The sequence below is a fragment of the Protopterus annectens genome, chromosome 1.part2, assembly GCF_019279795.1.
Source record: "Protopterus annectens isolate FY-2018-M chromosome 1.part2, PAN1.0, whole genome shotgun sequence".
NCBI lineage: Eukaryota > Metazoa > Chordata > Ceratodontiformes > Protopteridae > Protopterus > Protopterus annectens.
The window spans coordinates 1,080,506,244-1,080,524,667 of record NC_056727.1 but is presented as its reverse complement, the minus strand read 5'-3'; the positions used below and the strand labels follow the sequence as shown (position 1 = coordinate 1,080,524,667).

Here is an 18,424-nt window from a genome sequence, read left to right as displayed (position 1 = left end):
CACATTTTGTTTATTCCAGAATATATTTTCTTCTATCTAAAATGATCACTGCACTGTCACATACAAGAAAACTTGTTTTTATCTTTCTTTGTGTGCATTTCTGTGCAACACAACTTCCAATGCTCAGTTTGCAGAAATCTTCTAGTACTTTTTTTTACATCTTACTACTCTTATATTTAAGGCTTTTGTCTCAAGAAATAAAGCTTACATGGCGAGGTGTCTGTAGCCTGCCTTCCTTAACATCCACTTGAACTGTAAACCTATATTCTTTTGTAGTTTGAATGTTTACTGTGCAGCATACCTCAACTTCAGAGCAAGAAATCTGGACAAGGGCATAAATAAAAGTGAGACAAAAACTACTCAAAAGTAGGTACAATTTTTAAATATTGCTCTTACAAACGTAGAAAGTTGATAGAATACCATGTTTTGCATTAGCATGAATTTTCTGAAGGGTACGAATTCTGAAACTCAAATGTCTGCCATTATTTTCTAACTTCAGTCTTTACAGATTTGCCAGAAAACCACAACTTTATGAAACATGGACCAACCATACGAAAATACGTATACGTACCTCTTAGAGCAAGAAATATGGACAAAGCCATAAATAATTGGGGGACAAAGCCCCCAAAATAGGGACACTTTTAAATATTGCTCTTACAAACTTAGAAAGTTGATGGAATAACAAATTTTGTATTAACATGAATTTTATGAAGGGTATGAAGTCTGAAACTCAAATTACTATCATTTTCTGACTTCAACCCTCGATAATTTGACAAGGATTTACCAGAAGAGCACAAGTTTATGAGAAAACAGATAAAAAATATGAGGCAAAAATCTGGACATTCTGCAAAAAAATGTACAGTTAAGAAGTATGCTGTGCAGAGACACATCAGATCTGTTGTGGCAGTTGGGCGAGCAACTCCAAGAACTTGCCAAATTTGACTGAAAGTGAACAAGTACATAAATATACCTTAGTTAAAAACATTTTTAAAAAGCAATTTGTATACTTACTCTGTACAGGCAAAACAAAATAGTATGTCTATGTAAATCTAAACAAGCCTATATAAAACTGTCTGACAATTTAAAGAATCCTAACTCAAATGTGCTACTAATTAAACACTTTCCACGAATGCTTAAAGCACCAGTTCAAGTACCCTCATTCAAAAGTAAACATAGAGATCAACCTAATGCATAAAAATGGCCAAAAAAGGGTCACAAAGTGGGGACACTGAGCACAGGGGAAAGGAATGTCATCTGACATACAAAACTGTCATTATGGCAGCCACACTCTAGTAATATGGAGCAAAACAAATATGTTTAAAATATATTCATACTGCATAAAAGAGTAATGTAAAGTAAGAGGGTTCCTTCAATTTCTGACCACAGCACACTTGTAATGGAACAAAATATCAAACCCACCACCGTAAATAGCACATGTAACAAAAAACTGAGGGTAATGCTACTCAATGCCAGAAGTCTAAACCTCAAAATGCATGCACTCAAGGCACTCCTCAGTATGGAGAAAATTGATATATGTGCAGTAACAGAAACCTGGTTTAAGGCTCCAGAGAGCACCCCAGCACTACCAGGCTACAACTCATACCATACATTTCAGCCACAGTACCCATACCGAAATACAAAAGGCAGGGACGTATCCATATTCATCAAGGATACCCACACCTCCAGGTTAGTGGCACAGCACGATGCTTCAGAGATCATCCACGTGCAACTAACAATGGGCAAAACTGCAATTCAAATTGTAGCTTGCTACAGATCACCCACCATGTCCCAGGACCCCCATTCTGCATTTCTGGAAACAGTGGGAAACATAAAGGTCCTACCAAACACCCTAATATTGGGTGATTTCAATTACCCAAACATTAACTGGGAGAACTACTCAAGTACTAACTCCCTTGCCCAACTTTTTCTAGAACTGATAAACTCAACGTCCTGGTTCAACTGGTCAACACTCCCACCAGAGGTGACAACATATTGTACCTGGTCACAAACATGGGCAACCGGTGTTCCACACCAGAGGTCAACCCCTCGCTGGTTAGATATGACCCTAAAGAAATCACTTTGGATATCCATATTCCGCCCCCCAGCCCCGGACAAGAAAACCACCATGAAAAACTTTTCAAAAGCAAACTTCATGTTACTTAAGACGGAGGTGGAAAGTTTCAAAGCCCCCATGCTGAAGGATAACACTGTCCAAGCTGAAAAATCATTTACTAATGCATTCTACGGGCAGCTACAAGAATGCATGGATCATGCCATCCCAAGTAAAACCAAGACTCACGCCTACAAGAAAAGGAAATCAGTCAAGCTATACAATAGAAGGAGAAAACTAGTACAGAAAAAAGTAAAATCCCAAGAAGGGAAGACATCCCTGATCAGTATCAGCAAGAAACTACGATCCCTCATAAAATCATCCAAGGCGAGCTTTGAAAGAAAAAATGTCAAGGACTCCAAAGATAACCACAAGGCATTCTTTAGCTATGTCAAGAATCTAAGAGGCAATGCTCAGATCTGCTTGGAGTTAGTGCAGAATGGCACAAAATACACTGAACCGACCGATATCGCCAACATCCTGGCAGACAGGTTCAGCGCAAACTTCACCCCCCTCTCACCCCCAAAAGGGCCCATAACCATACCAGAAGAATGCAGAGTCCCTGAAATCACAGACACTCAAGTTAAAACAGCCCTCTCCAAAGCCAAAAACACAGCATCAATGGGACCGGATGGTGTCCCAGGCTGCGTCCTACACGAGCTCAAAGGTGAATTAACCCCTCACCTAAACACACTGTTCATACTCATCCTCTCCACAGGCTACATACCCATAGAGTGGTGCACAGCAACGGTTATTCCGCTCCACAAAGGTGGAGCCACAACAGACCCCGGGAACTATCGCCCTATCAGCCTGACTAGCTTGGTCTGCAAGGCTATAGAGCACATCATCATGGAACTCATTAACAGAGACACTAGGAACCTCCAAACACGGGACCCTACCCAGTTTGACTTTAATGGCAGATCATGCCTCCTAAACCTGGTGGACTTCTTTGAGGCAGTTACCAAGGCTATAGACGAGGGAAAGGTGGTACACACAGCCTACCTAGACCTCGCTAAGGCCTTCGACACCATTCCCCATTCTGGTATTATAGACAAGCTCACCAGCCTGAACATAAACCTCTACGTCACAAAATGAGTTGCCAACTGGCTCACGGACAGAACCCACATAGTTAGAGCTATGGGAGCTAGGTCCGACTCTAAACCGGTTACAAGTGGCGTTCCCCAGGGCTCAGTCCTAGGACCCCTCTTATTCGGCATATACTTCTCAGAGGTACAGACAAGCACAGGAGGACTATGGCTGACCAAGTTGGCAGACGATTGCAAACTAGGGGCTATAATTGACTCTCTGGCTGACACAGACATCCTCCAAAAGGGTCTCACTGAGACGGATACCTGGTGTCAAAATCATGGCCTCAAGCTAAATGCCAAAAAGTGCATAGTCATCCCCTTTGGAAAAAACAAAGTACCCACAAACTACCACATAGGTGGTAGTCCCTTAAATACAGAAGACGTAATAAGGGATCTGGGGACCCAAGTAGATAGTAGTCTCACCTTTGATAATCACATGCCAAAGTGGTTAGAAAATCCTTCTACGTGGCCCACCTAATCACAAAAGGGTTCTCATCCAGATCAAAAGAGGTCATTGTGCCCCTCTACTCATCACTCATCAGACCCATCATAGAGTACAATGCCCCATTTGGGATGTACCTTACAAGACACCTGCAACAGCAGACCAGAGAAGTACCTCACCAAGAGGATCACTGGCCTCAAACAGATGACCTATGCAGCTCGACTGAAGAAACTCCAGTTGTACTCGGTTGCATACCGCCTACTCAAGAGGTGATCTCTGCCTGACATATAAGGCCATGTCCAACCCAGAAGTGATGGACATGCTCCACCTAAAGAAAACCTCATCCCCTGGAGCCACACGCTCTAGGGATCTAAACCTCACCACAATAATAAACAGGATGTGCTGGAGCGATAGATTCCTGTCCCAGAGACTTCCCATGCTTTGGAACAAGATCCCAGTCTACATTAGGAAGAGCTCCTCGCTACCACTCTTCAAAAGAAACCTTGACGAGTGGATGGGAAACAGAAAGTTTACCTCGGGGATCACTTCAGTGGCTCTGCTGGACAAAGGCACAGGGAATTAATCTAAGGGAGCAGCGAAAGCCAACACATTCTGGCTAGGCTTATAAATGTCTTTGGGCAGATAGCCTAGTACCAACCTATGAATGTATTACGTAGTCCAAATTTTTTAACTATGCTAACAGTAAAAGGACGAGTTAAAATAATGACAAAGCTCTCCTGAAACATAAAACCTGGATGAGAATGGCTTGATCTATAAAGAATGGCAATGCACCACAGCTACATATTAGGAGTCGAAACACAAACTCAATCTAGTAAAACATTTGAAATACTACACTAGACAGATCATACAGTATTAAACCAGCCACCATAATAAAGCAAGTACTACCATAAAGTCTTGAAAAATTACCACTTTCTTCAGTCAAAAAAGTGTTTCCACTAGTAACAATATACAAAAGTAAACATGTGCAAGAACTTAGAAGAAATGGCAAACTATTATTATGTGATTTTAACATTCTTCTCAACATGATTAGCAATATTAACCCCCACCCCCAACACAGTGCATTTCCTTTCTTTTTGTCATCAGGCAAAAAGTTATTTTCTTGGGGGGTCGAAGCAGTTTCTATCCTATAGACACTAAAATTACGGGGCTTTCCAGTACATTCTACAATTTACAAAATACAAAAAAAGACCATCTGCCAATCAGTGATGGTATACTTAGGACTAATACGGCTAAACTAAATAACACCAGCTCATGCATAAAACTTCTCGTACGCAGCATGACTATAGCTTTAAGGATCCGCAAGCCGGAAGTGTACAGCTAAGGTCTGAAGCGCGTGCGCAGTGACTCACAACAGGATGGGCCCGCCGTAAAAGGTAAGGAAAACCGGGGAACGGGAAGGTGCAAACGGATAAAGATAAAGAGTGGGGTTTACTGAGAGTACCATATGGCGAAAGATGCAGACGCATCAGAGACTATGAGCGACCGTGCGTGTGGATGTGGAAGGCGGAGGCTGTTGTCGCACGCCGTGGTTCTCTGTACGTGGCGCCGTACCCGGAGAGGGACGTCAGAGCGGAGCGGGACGGCCGGCCGGCATGGTGCGGGAGCACGCTGGGGGGAGGGGGCTGCGCCATAGCCGCCGCAGGGGTGGGGCAGCTATCGTCACCCTCTAACTCTTTATACTTTGTCTTGTCCGAATATGTTGTGACTGTTTTGAATAAGTTTGTGGTTCTGCGCTTTAAGGGTGCTGGGTCATAGAATTCCCTTGAGGTGTTCTAGCGTAATCACTCAATATGGAGGCGCACAGAACAGTTTTTCATTTATTGAGTAAGGGAAGAGCTAGCCATACAGGGTACTAAAGGTGTAGGACAGATCGCTAAGTTTGGGGGGAATTTGCAAGTTCAACATGACGTGTGAGATCTTTGTTGTATTAAGGACTTAAATAAAGTAGGGGCTACGCCCCAGACGTAGGAGGGATTGAACGTTTGTTCAGAGAAGTAAGCGAAAAATTCATATGGGGATGTTAAGGCAGAGCTCCACTCCCACCTTTTAGATGGTCTTGAGTGGATAATTTTACTCGCTTATCTTGTTTACATTGTATATCTCAGAATAATCCACCTGTTACTGACACGCGTGAAAGTGATGAAGCAAGTCACATTGTGATTGCATCATATTTCACTTACGGATGACATCAAGTTATGTATTTCTTTTCTAATGTACAGGGTCAGTAGTAATTGTGGAAGATAGATAAGTTTGCGTTTAGGGGCAAATAAAAATAATTAGGGAAACGTGTACAAAAATAGAGACTTTTAAATGTTGATAGAATTCATGTAGAAAAGAAAAATGCTTATTAACGTATTTTTCTAAAGTAGAAATAAACACTGCAGCTATAATGATTGTCATCAATGTTTACAGTTTTGGGAATGACAGCGCTAAATTTGGAACTAAAATTAAAGTTTCCTAAAATTAAATGTGATGTAGAGATATGGAGTTTAGGCTTTAGAGTGGCATATTCTTGCAGAGCAGTTGAATTTTGCGTATGCCATAAGCTGGTCCGTGCGGGACATGTTTATCTGCTTACACACAAACAATAAAAAAAAAAAAAACTACAGATATGTTTTGATCCCTGAGTGTTGAGATTGAAGCTAGTGTTTGAAAAGATGTACTAAAATGTTTGTTTATTTGAAGGCAGTGGGTGTTTTGCTTTTGTCAGGGTAGTACTTTCCCATTTCTGCATAGATGTTTACAGATTGTACTGTTTTGAAGTGTGTACTGTTTTGAAGTGTTTCCCTATTATTTTGTTGCATTGTGCCACATCATGCCACTAGCTGACCTACACTTTGCTGGGTTGTATTAAAAACAAGAGTTAAGCCTTTTATTAGCCTCTACTTTTAAAAATAACCTGAAGCAGCACCTAGACTCCTCCTGGCTCTGTTCTTGTTCATACCCTGACTGACTTTTTGTCTTTGTCTCCGTCTGTCTCGGACCTCATCACTATCACAAATATCTAACTTTCCAGCTCTTTTACCTTATTCTGTATATGTAAAAAAATCCTATATGTAACTATATACTGCTTTTCATTGATTCTTAATTAAATTTGTGTGTTTATGTATATAATCTTTTTATTACTGGTAACAGTTCTACAGAAATCAAATTGTATTAACTACTATCTTGATTGTATCACCCATTGGATGATTCTAAAATCCCATTTCTATCATTGAGAAACTGAGTATTTTTCTCTGTAAATTCTTTATAATTTTTTGTAACTCTAATGGAGCTGTTCTTCCCTGTTCTTAGCTGAAAATTGGCCTGAATGCCCACTTGGACCATCCTGGTAAACAAAAGGCAATAAATAAATGAGCTATTTGGCAGAATTTCATGAGAAGCCTGAAAATCAATGTGGATAGAGTCACTTAATAGCTTAATTACAGTATTTCTCATCAGTCACATGCAAAGGAAGAAGATATTTAAACATTTTACTTTTTCTTACATCTGTATAATATGAGAAATAAAGCATTGGACAGATGGTAATTGGGGTAACACAAGTTTCCCTGATCCCACCTCCGTGAATTTACAAGTCCAAGAATATTTTTTTTACATTTTTCAGGTCTTGTTTGTGGTCATAGTTGACCAAGCTTTCATCCTTGCAGTTCTGTGGTGTTGGGTTATGTTTAATAACTATGGGTGTGTGGGCTAAAACACCCTACACAGGGTGACATTGGTAACTTAGTTATTTATCTACACCTGTATCATAAGGAAGAATAAATACAAAATTTAAATGTTGCTGTTCGATCAGGAACAGTACTAGTTTGTTAAGGGGGAGTCTTGGTCCTTAGGTTCATAGGATCGTACTAAGCTTATGGTCAAAGGAGACCTTTGAGAAGCTCAACATGTTAAAAAGTACTGGCACAAGGCTAGCATTGTTCACCTTCGAGTAGACTTTCTCTACATTTCCCATGTGAAAGTTTGTGCTCACCCATCCAGGCTGGTATTAAAGGTTGCCATGAAAAAATACCCTACTTAATAGGCAAGGGCAGCCTATTTCAGGAACTGAGGAAAACTGTGGTAATCAAATCCAGGACTGTTGTAGAGAACATGTTATCAGTGCATAGTATTAAACCTGTGTACCGAACTGACACTCACCTTGAGTCTTGTGGCATTATGATGAGTTAGCAGCAGTTTTTGAAGGATTGTTAGTGCCTACCACTTATTTTGACCTTGTTGAGGCTTTTGATACTATTCTACAGAGGGGAACACTTGACAGGTTAAAAGCACTACACATAGGCCCTTAGGAAATCTAGCAGATAAATCACCAGCTAAGCAACAGGATGCAATACATCAGGGCGGTCTGTTTCCCTCTCTGTCCTGATAGGAGTTATTGTATGGAAGCATCTAATTTTTGGATTGCTCTTTTTGGATATAACAATGGGAAATAAGCTAGAGGTAATGAAACACATTAAAGATTGCAAACTGAATTGCTTATTTGCTTCCATAAGATGCATAAATTCTCCATATTGTACAGAAATTAGTAAGTGTAGCATCTTGAAACTTGACAAAAAAGGGATAAGTTATTATATGATAAAAGTTCAAAGTGTAAGTAGCAAAGATTGAGAGACGGTGATACTTACCAGTTAAACGGCATATCCTCTAGCCTGTGTAATTCTAAAGAGTATGTTAAGCCACTCCAGGAAGATCACAGTACCACTGTGTCCTACTGTTAGATTCAGAAAATGGTTTGAATTGTTGCATTTTGTAGCCCTTGAGCAGGACACCTGAAAGAACTCTAAAGGTATAGTGATTTCTACCTTTGGATTTTTCTAGTAGTGAAAATTCATTCCATTCAGAAAAACATCAGGACATCTCATTATATTTTGTTTATATACCTGGTCTGTAAGACTATGTGTGACCCAATTCTTCATTAGCAGTCTATGCCTAAAACCTTCCAGTGGGGAAGCTAACGCCACATCAAGAAATACAATATTAAAGAAGAAGCAGAAACAGAAAAAAACAGATGTTGCACTGTACGTCCCAATACTAAGGAAAAAAGTGTCCCTTTAGAAGTGGAAGAAGTCAGTCATTGCCTTCTTTCAGAAATAATGGTATGTTATAAAGACCTTATCGAAGCCCCATAAGTTATAAGCTTGACAGTTGAACCTATTAGCTTATTACTGTAAGTAGAATAGTTGTGGCTGAAAATGTTCTGTTGACCAGCCTACCAACCTAGTTAACAAAATTAATAAATAAGGGAATACCTTGGAGGCCTGTTGATAATCGTGCTCCTTATCTCATGCCAACACTTTGGATTCTAGTTCCTTTGGGGACATTTTTGTTTTTAAGTTCCGTGACAGTTTGTCATACAGTGACTTTATTGCATTGTGTAGTATGTTTGAAATAAGTTATGCAAACATGGTGAATTTAATGCCTCTTTTCACTTCGAGTATTTTTACTGTCTTCCGTACAGGTTTCTTGAAGTCAATTGCAAGTGACACTGTTATTTGGGTATTATGTCAGCATCGTCTTTAGATTATCTGAGCAACTCATCTGTGTCTGCAGTGTTCAGTAATACAGTCTTACAACATTTCAGCCAGCTGTCCCATTTGATTACTATTTCCTGCATTCCAGCTAGACGTTGCACAGATAAGAATGCAATTTCTTGTAGGAAGACATTGCTGATGGATAGAAGACTTGACCATTCCAGTCTACCTATATCAATGGCCACTGGATAGCTGTAAGCCCTTGCGAGTTTTGTAGCCTGCCTGTTGTGATCTTATGCTTTATTAAATCCCCTTTCCCATGCATATGATAAACAGCATACATTTGCTCATTCAAAATGGAAGAGGATGTTGCATGATGTTTCTAAGACTCGAGCTAAAAAGTGTACTTTAAAGAGGATACAGTACTGAAGAAGCTTTGTTAGAATATTTGGTCATGTCACAGTAGTTTATTATCAGAAGTAATAGGTTATGATTAAAGTCTAAATGTGAAACAAAATATTTCATTGAAAGAGGTGCTGTTAAAACCAACATTAGTCCGTTTTTTGTAACTGAATTTCTCTTATTTTTGACAGTTGCCATTAGAACTTCAGTTCATTACTCCCTGTAGTTGTTTCGGTTGCAACTGTGTTGTTTAACAAAAGTACTTCGGTTTGTTTACGAGGTATACTTTTTAGGTTCATAGGTAGGTACTAGGCTATTGGCCCAGGGGCCTAAGTAAGCCTACCCAACAAGGTTCCCTGGCTTATGCCACCCAAGTATGTTAATTTCCTGTGCCCCTGTCGAGCAGAGCCACAGAAGTGATCCCCGGGGTGTATTTCCTATTTCACATCCACTCATCAAGATTTTTCTTGAAGAGTGCTAATGATGAACTTTGCTTGACATATATGGGTAGCTTGTTCCAGAGTATAGGAAGTCTCTGGGACAGGAATCTATCCCTCCAGCATGTCCTGTTTATTGTGGTGACAAGGTTTGAGTGTGTAGCTCAGAGGGATTGGGATTTCTTTAGGTGTAGCATGTCCAACATATCTGAGTTTGACATAGCTTTATAAGTTAGGCAGAGATCTCCTCGGAGTAGGCGATATGCTACAGAGTAAAGCTGGAGTTTTTTGAGACGGTCGGTGTAAGGCATCTGTTTGGGGCCAGTAATCCTCTTTGTGAGGTACTTCTATGGCCTTTCCAGCTGCTGCAGATGTCTTGTGAGGTACATTCCAAAAGGGGCATTGTACTCTATAATGGGTCTAATGAGTGCCGAGTAGAGGGGAACAATGGCCTCTTTTTTTCATCGATGAGAACCCTTTTGTGATGGTGTGCCACATAGAAGGATTTCCTGACTACTGTGGCGATGTGATTATCAAAGGAGAGACTAATGTCCACCTGGGTCCCAAGGTCTCCTCACACATTTGGCATTAAGTAGACTGCCGTTTATGTGGTATTTCATGGGTACAGAGTTTTTACCAAAGAGGATGACAGTGCACTTTTTGGCATTGAGCCTGAGGCCATGCCTCTGATACCAGGCATATGTCTCGGTGAGCCCCTTCTGTGGGATGTCCACATCATTTGAGGACTCGACTATTGCTCCTAGTTTTCAGTCATCTGCGAACTTCGTTAGCCAGAGGCCTTCTGTGTTGGCCTATATTTCAGAGAAGTAGATACCAAATAGGAGGTCCCAGGACTGAACCCTGTGGTACTCCACTTGTCACTGGTTTGAAGTCAGATTTGGAGTCTCCAACTTTTACAGTGTGAGTTCTGTCAGTGAGCCAGTTGGCAACCCATCTTGTGATGTAGGGATTTATACCTAGTTTAGCTATAATTCCAGAATGTGGGGGTGGTGTCGAAAGCCTTGGCAAGGTCAAGATAGGCTGTGTGAAGCACCTTACCCTCGTCTACGGCTTTGGTGACTGCCTCAAAGAAGTCGTTCAGGTTCATAAGGCATGATCTGCCTTTCACAAACCCGGATTGGATGGGGTCCAGAGTTTGGAGGTTACCAGTGTCTTTGTTTATGAGTTCCATGGCCTTGAAGACCAGGCTCGTTAGGCTAATAGGACGATAGTTCCCAGGATCAGTGGTGGCTCCCCCTTTGTGGAGTTGGGTAACTGTTGCTGTGCACCATTCAGTGGGCACAAAGCCTGGTGTCAGACTATGATTGAATATGGTGCTTAGGTGGGGAGCCAGTTCGTTCTGAAGTTCATGTAAAATGCAGCCTTGGATGTTGTCCGGTCCCATGGATGCTGTGTTTTTGGTTTTAGAGAGTGCAGCTTTTACCTGCATAGATGCTATTGCAGGAACTCTGCATTCTTCCTGTATAGATATGGGCCCTTTAGGGGTGAGGGGGGGGGGTAAGGTTAGCACTAAACCTATCTGCCAGGATGTTGGCAATATCAGTTGGTTCTGTAATTTTCGTGCCGTTGTGCTGTAACTCAGAGCAGATCTGGGTATTGCCATTGATTTTTTTGACATAGCTATAGAATGCTTTGTGGTTGCCGTTAGAATCAGTGGCGATTTTGTTTTCATAGCTAGCTTTGGAGGATCCTATAAGGTATCTCAGCTTCTTATTGAGGCTCTCCAGTGAGCTCCTCCACTCATGGGATTTTACTCTCTTTTGCAACAGTTTCTTCCTTCTGTTGTAGAGTTTGTTTATGGCAGGGGGCCACCAGATTGGCTTCCATTTTTTGGAGGATAGCGTCTTTGTTCTGTTTGGGATAGCACAATCCATGCACTCTTGTAAGTGCTTATAGAGTGCATTTGTGTAGGATTCAGCAGTCGTAACTATTGTCCATCTGCATGGGTGTCATGAAGTTCCACTTCTGTCTTAAGAATCATGAAGTTGGCTTTGTAGAAAATTTTTACCGTGGTTTCCTTAATGGTGGGTGGGGGCGGGGTGCAGATATCTAGGGTGATTAGCTTATGGTCTGATCTGACCAATGAGAGGTTGATTTCAGGTGTGGAACACTGGTCACTTGTGTTGGTAATGACTAGGTCCCCTGGTGGGGGTGTGGATAAGTTGATCCAGGCATTGGCATTTATGAATTCCAGAAAGCGTTGAGCGAAGGAGTTGGTACATGAGTAGTTTTTCCAGTTAATGGTGGGTGTAGTTGAAATCGCCCATTATTATTATTATTATGTCTGTAGTTGCTTTTTTGAACAGTGTCCTAATATAATCAAAATGTGCATTTAACAAATAAGTTGTGCGTTAATTATCTGGTCTTTATAAAATACAGTGCTTTACACCTAAAATTATTGGATGCAGTGTGCTTGCTTCTTGAGTTCACCCTGCCATCTGGTTTATAAATAGAATCTACCATCCCATCATATTTTCCTACTAACCTGACTACTGCATTGGTGTCAGGAGTTCTGTAGTCAGCTTCTGGAGCATGTTCATTCTTATAGGCATTATGTTAATCCAGAAACCTTAGCTTAATTAATTAGTTAAAACAGCAGTACTGTTAAATGTAAAACACAGTTGGTCTGTATCTTTTCACTGGTACATGTAGTTTATTTTATTTTTGTGTGTACATCATTTAAAGGCATCGTATATTGAAAGTTTTTAGCTTTGTTTTTTTTTTATTTTGTCCTGCAGCTGTTTAGTATCATGTAGCCATTGGCATGAATGGTTCTCTTTCCCACTTTATATAGTTGTAAACTTTTCCCTGAACAACACTTTGGCTTAAAGACAAACCATGAAAATATATGCAGTTTTCAACTGCTGGACAAGAACTCTATTAAGGACATCTGTTATGTACAAGACCTTTGGCAACATCATGCTTTGGGGGGCACTTTTTTGTCTTGCTTTCTTTTGATTCTAAGTGGAGTTTAAGCCTCTGATGTTTGTGATGTGACATTGCTACTCTGAAGTCTTTAAACAGCATTTCCTTTGCGTGTCTTTAATTGTATTAGTGGTGTGTCCAGTGGCTCTGCTGTGAAAGAACACCCCATCCTCCTTGGAGAGGAATGATACTTTGTGAATGTCATCCTTCCTCTTTATAAACAGCCTTAGTTTAAGTACCAATGTCTGAAAGTCGGCCCTTTTCCCTATATTCTCATTAGTTTTTATTGGCTCTTTCTCTATGATATTTTAATGCTTCTAATAATGATTGGCATTTGTTTTTGCAAACTGATTAGAACATAGGAGCTCAGACTCTTACCACATTGTCACAGTGATCCTCCCTCAAATCACAGAAAAGTCTTTAACCCTAGTATAGATAACAAAAAGAGTTTTAAAACAACATAAATAAGTTGATGTGAACACTATATATGCAGGATACTTTGGGGGCTTTTGTGTATGATGTATGGAATTTCTTGTTCTGTAGGTTTAGGGAGTGCATTTTGCAATTAGTGGAACTGAGTTTCCTTATCATGCAGTGTAAGATAATTTATGTATTACACAAACCAGGCCTCAACATTTTCTTTGTATTTTTTTGTAGATGTAGTGTTCTCCACTGACCTGGGCAGCCGCGGTGGTGCAGCGGTTAGTGTTGCCACCCCACAGCAAGAGGTTCTCCAGTTCGTTCCCCAGCTGGGGTGCCTTCTGTGCAGAGTCTGCATGTCCTCCCTGTGGTCGGGTGGGTTTCCTCCCATATTCCAAACACATGCTGTAGGTGGATTGGACACTCTCTAAATTGGCCGTAGGTGTGAGTGCGTGTGTGTGCCTTCTGTGGAAGGTTGGCGCCGGGCTGGCAACTCGACACCGTAAAACACCACTGCCAATCATGAGCGGACAGGTGATCTGCTGTGGCGACCCCCAATTGGGAAAAGCCGAAAGAAGAAGTAGTGTTCTCCACTGACCTCTGTGGACTTCATTAATTACCTGAATTTCTACTGAATAAGGCTTTAGATAGTTTGTGTGTGCTTTTATGAATGGGCAGTGTTTTTTCCTATGGTTTTAATGTTTTTGAACTAGATGCTGATTTTTTGATACACTTGACTAATCTACAAAAATGTAAGTTAATTTTTCATTAGTTTAGATTGGGGGGGTCTCAGACTGAAAAAACACAAGGTCTGTATGAGGACTGACAAACTGAGCTGAGGGCAACCATCTCCAAAGCGAAAAAAAAGAAAGTTAGTCATAGCTGCTAGTATGTAGTACAGTAGTTTCCTTCACCTAGTATTTGCTGGTTTGAGGGATGCTTGAACCAAGACTGCTGTAAGTTTGAGATCCCTGGAGGTAGAATTCAGGCCATTTTTATCAGTAATACTCTTTTCTGATTAGCCAGTAGGGGGTTAGTGTTTTCTTTTGCCTTATTTTTATTGTAGTATTTTTGCTCTGGCAATAGTTAAGCTTGTTTCTAAGAAGTTGATGTAGTTGGACAGTGTTGTTTTTCAGGGTGTTGTTTGTGCACTGTGTGATTACTTTCCTAAGATCCACTGTTACAAACATGTATACACACTACACTTCACCGAACACACATTTTGGAATAAAACAAATGTACGTTTAGCACTCTATTGCTTTAACACCGATAAGCAGTGAGATCACATATTTATTGTTTTTGGTGATCAGGAAAGTCCAAATGGGTGGAACACCCCTTTTTAGCAGTGGTCGTGGGAGAAAAACACAAAAGGATACAGGGAGAAAGTTACATACACATTCACAGACTGCTACTTTTCTTCACTTAACCTGCTCTCACATGAAATCGGTACATTTTTAGACTTTATAAGGCATTGGGCCTCCCTGAAATGAAAACATGACTTCCTTAGTTTTTTACAGATTTTTAGGGTTTTTGATCCCATGCTAGAAATGGACCCCAGTTATAAGTCAGAGCAGGGTTAATTTCATAGTCAGTATTGTTTAAGCCTTTGCAATCCAGACATTGCCTCCTTCCATCATGTTGGTAGCATATTCAGATATGCTTGAAAATTATCCATCTACTTGCACTCATCAGCATAGGAGCTAGCTGAGTGTCTTTGTCCACACTGGCTTAGTTTTTGCTTGCATGTGTTTTAGTTTTTTTAAGTACCCTGGCTGTTTCATTAATTAATGCAAATTTTTCTTTCTTTTTATTTTTTTTTTTTCATAACAGTATCTGGCTTCCGTGCTTCTACTTTTTAAACGGTTATCATCATTTCATCTGCTTACTACTTCATTACTTGCAGTAATTATTTTGCTGTTCATACTACTTTAGTAAATACATTTACACCGTTTTCCGTGCATTACTCTTGTCACGTTATCGTGCCTTTCTGTAAACAGACTGTCAGGCCTTATGGCTTGAGAAGTGCTGGGTTGAAGTGATAGGCAAAGGAATAAAATCTCACACATACTCATAGTAGTCAATTGCTGTTTGTCTGTGCCACATTTGCACTAATTACTTCAGCCTAAGTTTGCAAGTACTGTAATCCACATTTTTTATACTTCCTCCTACTTCTTTCTCTACTGTTGTATGCTTTTATCTAATTAGTTTTAATTCCCTCCTCTAATATCTGTACTTATTCCTGTTGTTTTATCCGTATTTCTGAACCTCATAATTATTATTGTCTTATTCATTCCGTACTGAATTGACACTAACTATTTGTAGTGTGTCACATGTATTGGCAGTAACATGTTTAGAGTATTCCTGTATTTTGGCTCATTTAGGAATATCACTAGGACTCTGAGAGTTTTCTTTTTTTTCTTTTCCCTTAGTGTACATATCGCTCTATCCTAGAGTGACTGAACACCAACCTTTCAATTCCTTTCTCTTTTCAAGGTTGCTGTACCTCTGCAAAGGATTTCTAAGTTTTACCTTTTTTTTGTACTTGGAATTATATTGTGACATTTGTGCATTTATTGCTTTCTAACACTATACCATGATCTATGGTGCATTCATGCACTGTGTTGTATGGTGATTACCCCCTCCTCATTTTTTTTAAGTTACCTAGATGTATAGCTGTAGTCTTATTCACTTGTTGGGTCCCTTCCACTTTCCTGTAGAGTGGTCTGTCAAAAGACTACCTTCTTGTCATTGCTTTCACAAATCTTTAATCAGAGAAAATAATTCCATTATGTTGTTCTGTTTAATCAGTTACTATACCAGCAGGATGAAATATCTTCCCAAACATAGTATTGGACTGAGTATTGGGATGTTTCTTCATATCTCCTTTAATGCAGGCTACTTCAGCAGCTTTGTTAGTAAATATTTTCCCTGCATGCATAAATGTGATCCCAGAGTCTGAATCTAGCAGTCATCGCTTATGACTTTTACCAGTTAAAACATTGCACTTAATTAACAGTAACATAATGCAGTCTTAAACATTCTAGCAGATAGTTTCATATCAGATAGGCATACCATTAATGATAACTTGCTTTTCAGAGGTTGTAATCTTGTGTGATAATCACTGGTGTAACATGTACTTATGTGACCCTTTTTCCAGTTTTAAACAATCTGTTTCTGCAGCTGATGCCATTGTTTTTATTAGAAGTTGGCAAAGGTTTTACCAGAGATCTAGACTGTTCAGTTCTATACATATTTCCATCTCAAAAATGTTTCTACTTGTATAGCAAAACTTCAGAATCATTAGGGTTAATTTGACTCAACTTTCTTTAATAGGTTCATAGGTAGATACTGGGCTATCTGCCCGAAGGCATATATTAGCCCAGCCACGTTGTGCGGTATTCACCACCCCTTTGGTTAGTTCCCTAGGCCCTTGATCTAGCAGCTAGTACCCCTGGCCCCTATCTAGTAGAGCTGTTGGTATGATCCCTGGTGTGAGCTTTGTTACCCATCCACTTGTCAAGGTTCCTCTTGAAGAGTGATAGTGAGGGGCTCTGTCTTATGTAGATCGGGACCTTGTTCCATAGCAAGGGAAGTCTTTGCAAATGGAATCTATCCCTTCAGCACATTCTATTCATTGTTGTACTGAGGTTTATATCCCTAGAGCGTGTAGCTCGAGTGGATTTGGTTTTGCTAAGATGGAGCATGTTCAACAGTTCTGGGTTGGACATGGCTCTGTATGTTAGACAGAGATTGCCTCTGAGAAGGCGGTATGCAACAGAGAAAAGTCTTAGTTTTTTCAGTCGTGCTGCATAGGGCGACTGTTTGAGGCCAGTAATCCTCTTAGTTAGGTACCTCTGTGGTCTCTCCAGCTGCTGGAGATGCCTAGCCAGGTACATTCCAATTGGTGCATTGTAGTCAATAATGGGTCTGATGAGGGAAGAGTAGAGGGGCACCACCACATCCTTAGATCTTGATGTAAACCCTTTCGTGATCTAATCTTGATGGAAACCCTTTCGTGATCTAATGGGTCACATAGAAGGATTTTCCAACCACCTTGGCAACATGGTTATCAAAGGAAAGCTGACTTATCTACTTGGGTCCCTAGGTCCCTTATTACTACTTCAGATTTCAGGGGGGTTACCTCCTATGTGGTAGTTCGTGGGTATTCTGTTTTTTCCAAAGGGGATTATTACGCATTTTTTAGCATTTAGCTTGAGACCATGGCTTTGACACCATGCATCAGTCTCGTTAAGGCCCTTCTGGAGGATATCCATGTCGGCCAGAGACTCTTATAGCACCCAGTTTGCAGTCGTCCGCAAACTTGGTCAGCCACAGCCCATCAGTGCTTGCCTGTATTTCTGAGAAGTATATGCCAAACAGGAGGGGCCCCAGGACAGAGCCCTGAGGCACACCGCTCGTTACTGGTCTGGATTAGGACATAGGTCCCGCTACTCTTACATTGTGGGATCTGTCTGAGAGCCAGTTTGCGATCCATCTTGTGACGTAAGGGTTTATGCCCAGGTTGGTGAATAATACCCGAATGGGGAATGGTGTCAAATGCTTTAGCAAGGTCATGGTAAGCCGTGTGTACCTCCTTTCCCTTGTCTATAGCCTGAGTAACTGTCTCAAAGAAGTCCACCAGGTTCAGGAGACATGATCTGCTCTTGACGAAGCTGAACTGTGTGGGGTCAAGTGTTTGGAGGTTCCCAATCTCTCCATTTATGAGTTCCATAATGATTCGCTCCATTGCCTTACAGATCAGACTGGTCAGGCTTATTGGTCGGTAGTTCCCAGGGTCAGTTGTAGGCCCACCCTTGTGCAGCGGAACCACCGTTGCTGTGCGCCATTCTGTGGGCACATATCCTGTCTAGAGGCTGAGACTGAACAGGGTATTCAGATGCGGGGTTAATTCATTTTGGAGCTGACGTATGACACAGCCCGGGACACCATCCGGTCCCATGGAGGCAGTGTTTTTAGCTTTAGACAGAGCCTTATTAACCAACGTATCAGTAATAATTGGAGTTAAACAATCCCCTGGAATAGTAATAGGCCCTGTAGGTGGGGGGGGGGGGTTTGCACTGAACCTG

General features: G+C 40.8%; 1 protein-coding gene across 4 annotated transcripts in view; it reads left to right on the top strand.

The window, feature by feature from the left end:
• Positions 1-4,956: 4,956 nt before the first annotated feature.
• Positions 4,957-18,424, top strand: part of GMEB1 (glucocorticoid modulatory element binding protein 1) — a 536,371-nt gene continuing 522,903 nt past the window's right edge. For 3 of the 4 annotated variants that reach the window (XM_044059987.1, XM_044059986.1, XM_044059985.1), the window contains exon 1: positions 4,958-5,034. The gene's annotated coding sequence lies outside the window, so the exon portion shown is untranslated. Of the gene's footprint in view, positions 5,035-18,424 lie in introns of all 4 variants that reach the window. The other variant, XM_044059984.1, reaches the window with a different exon arrangement.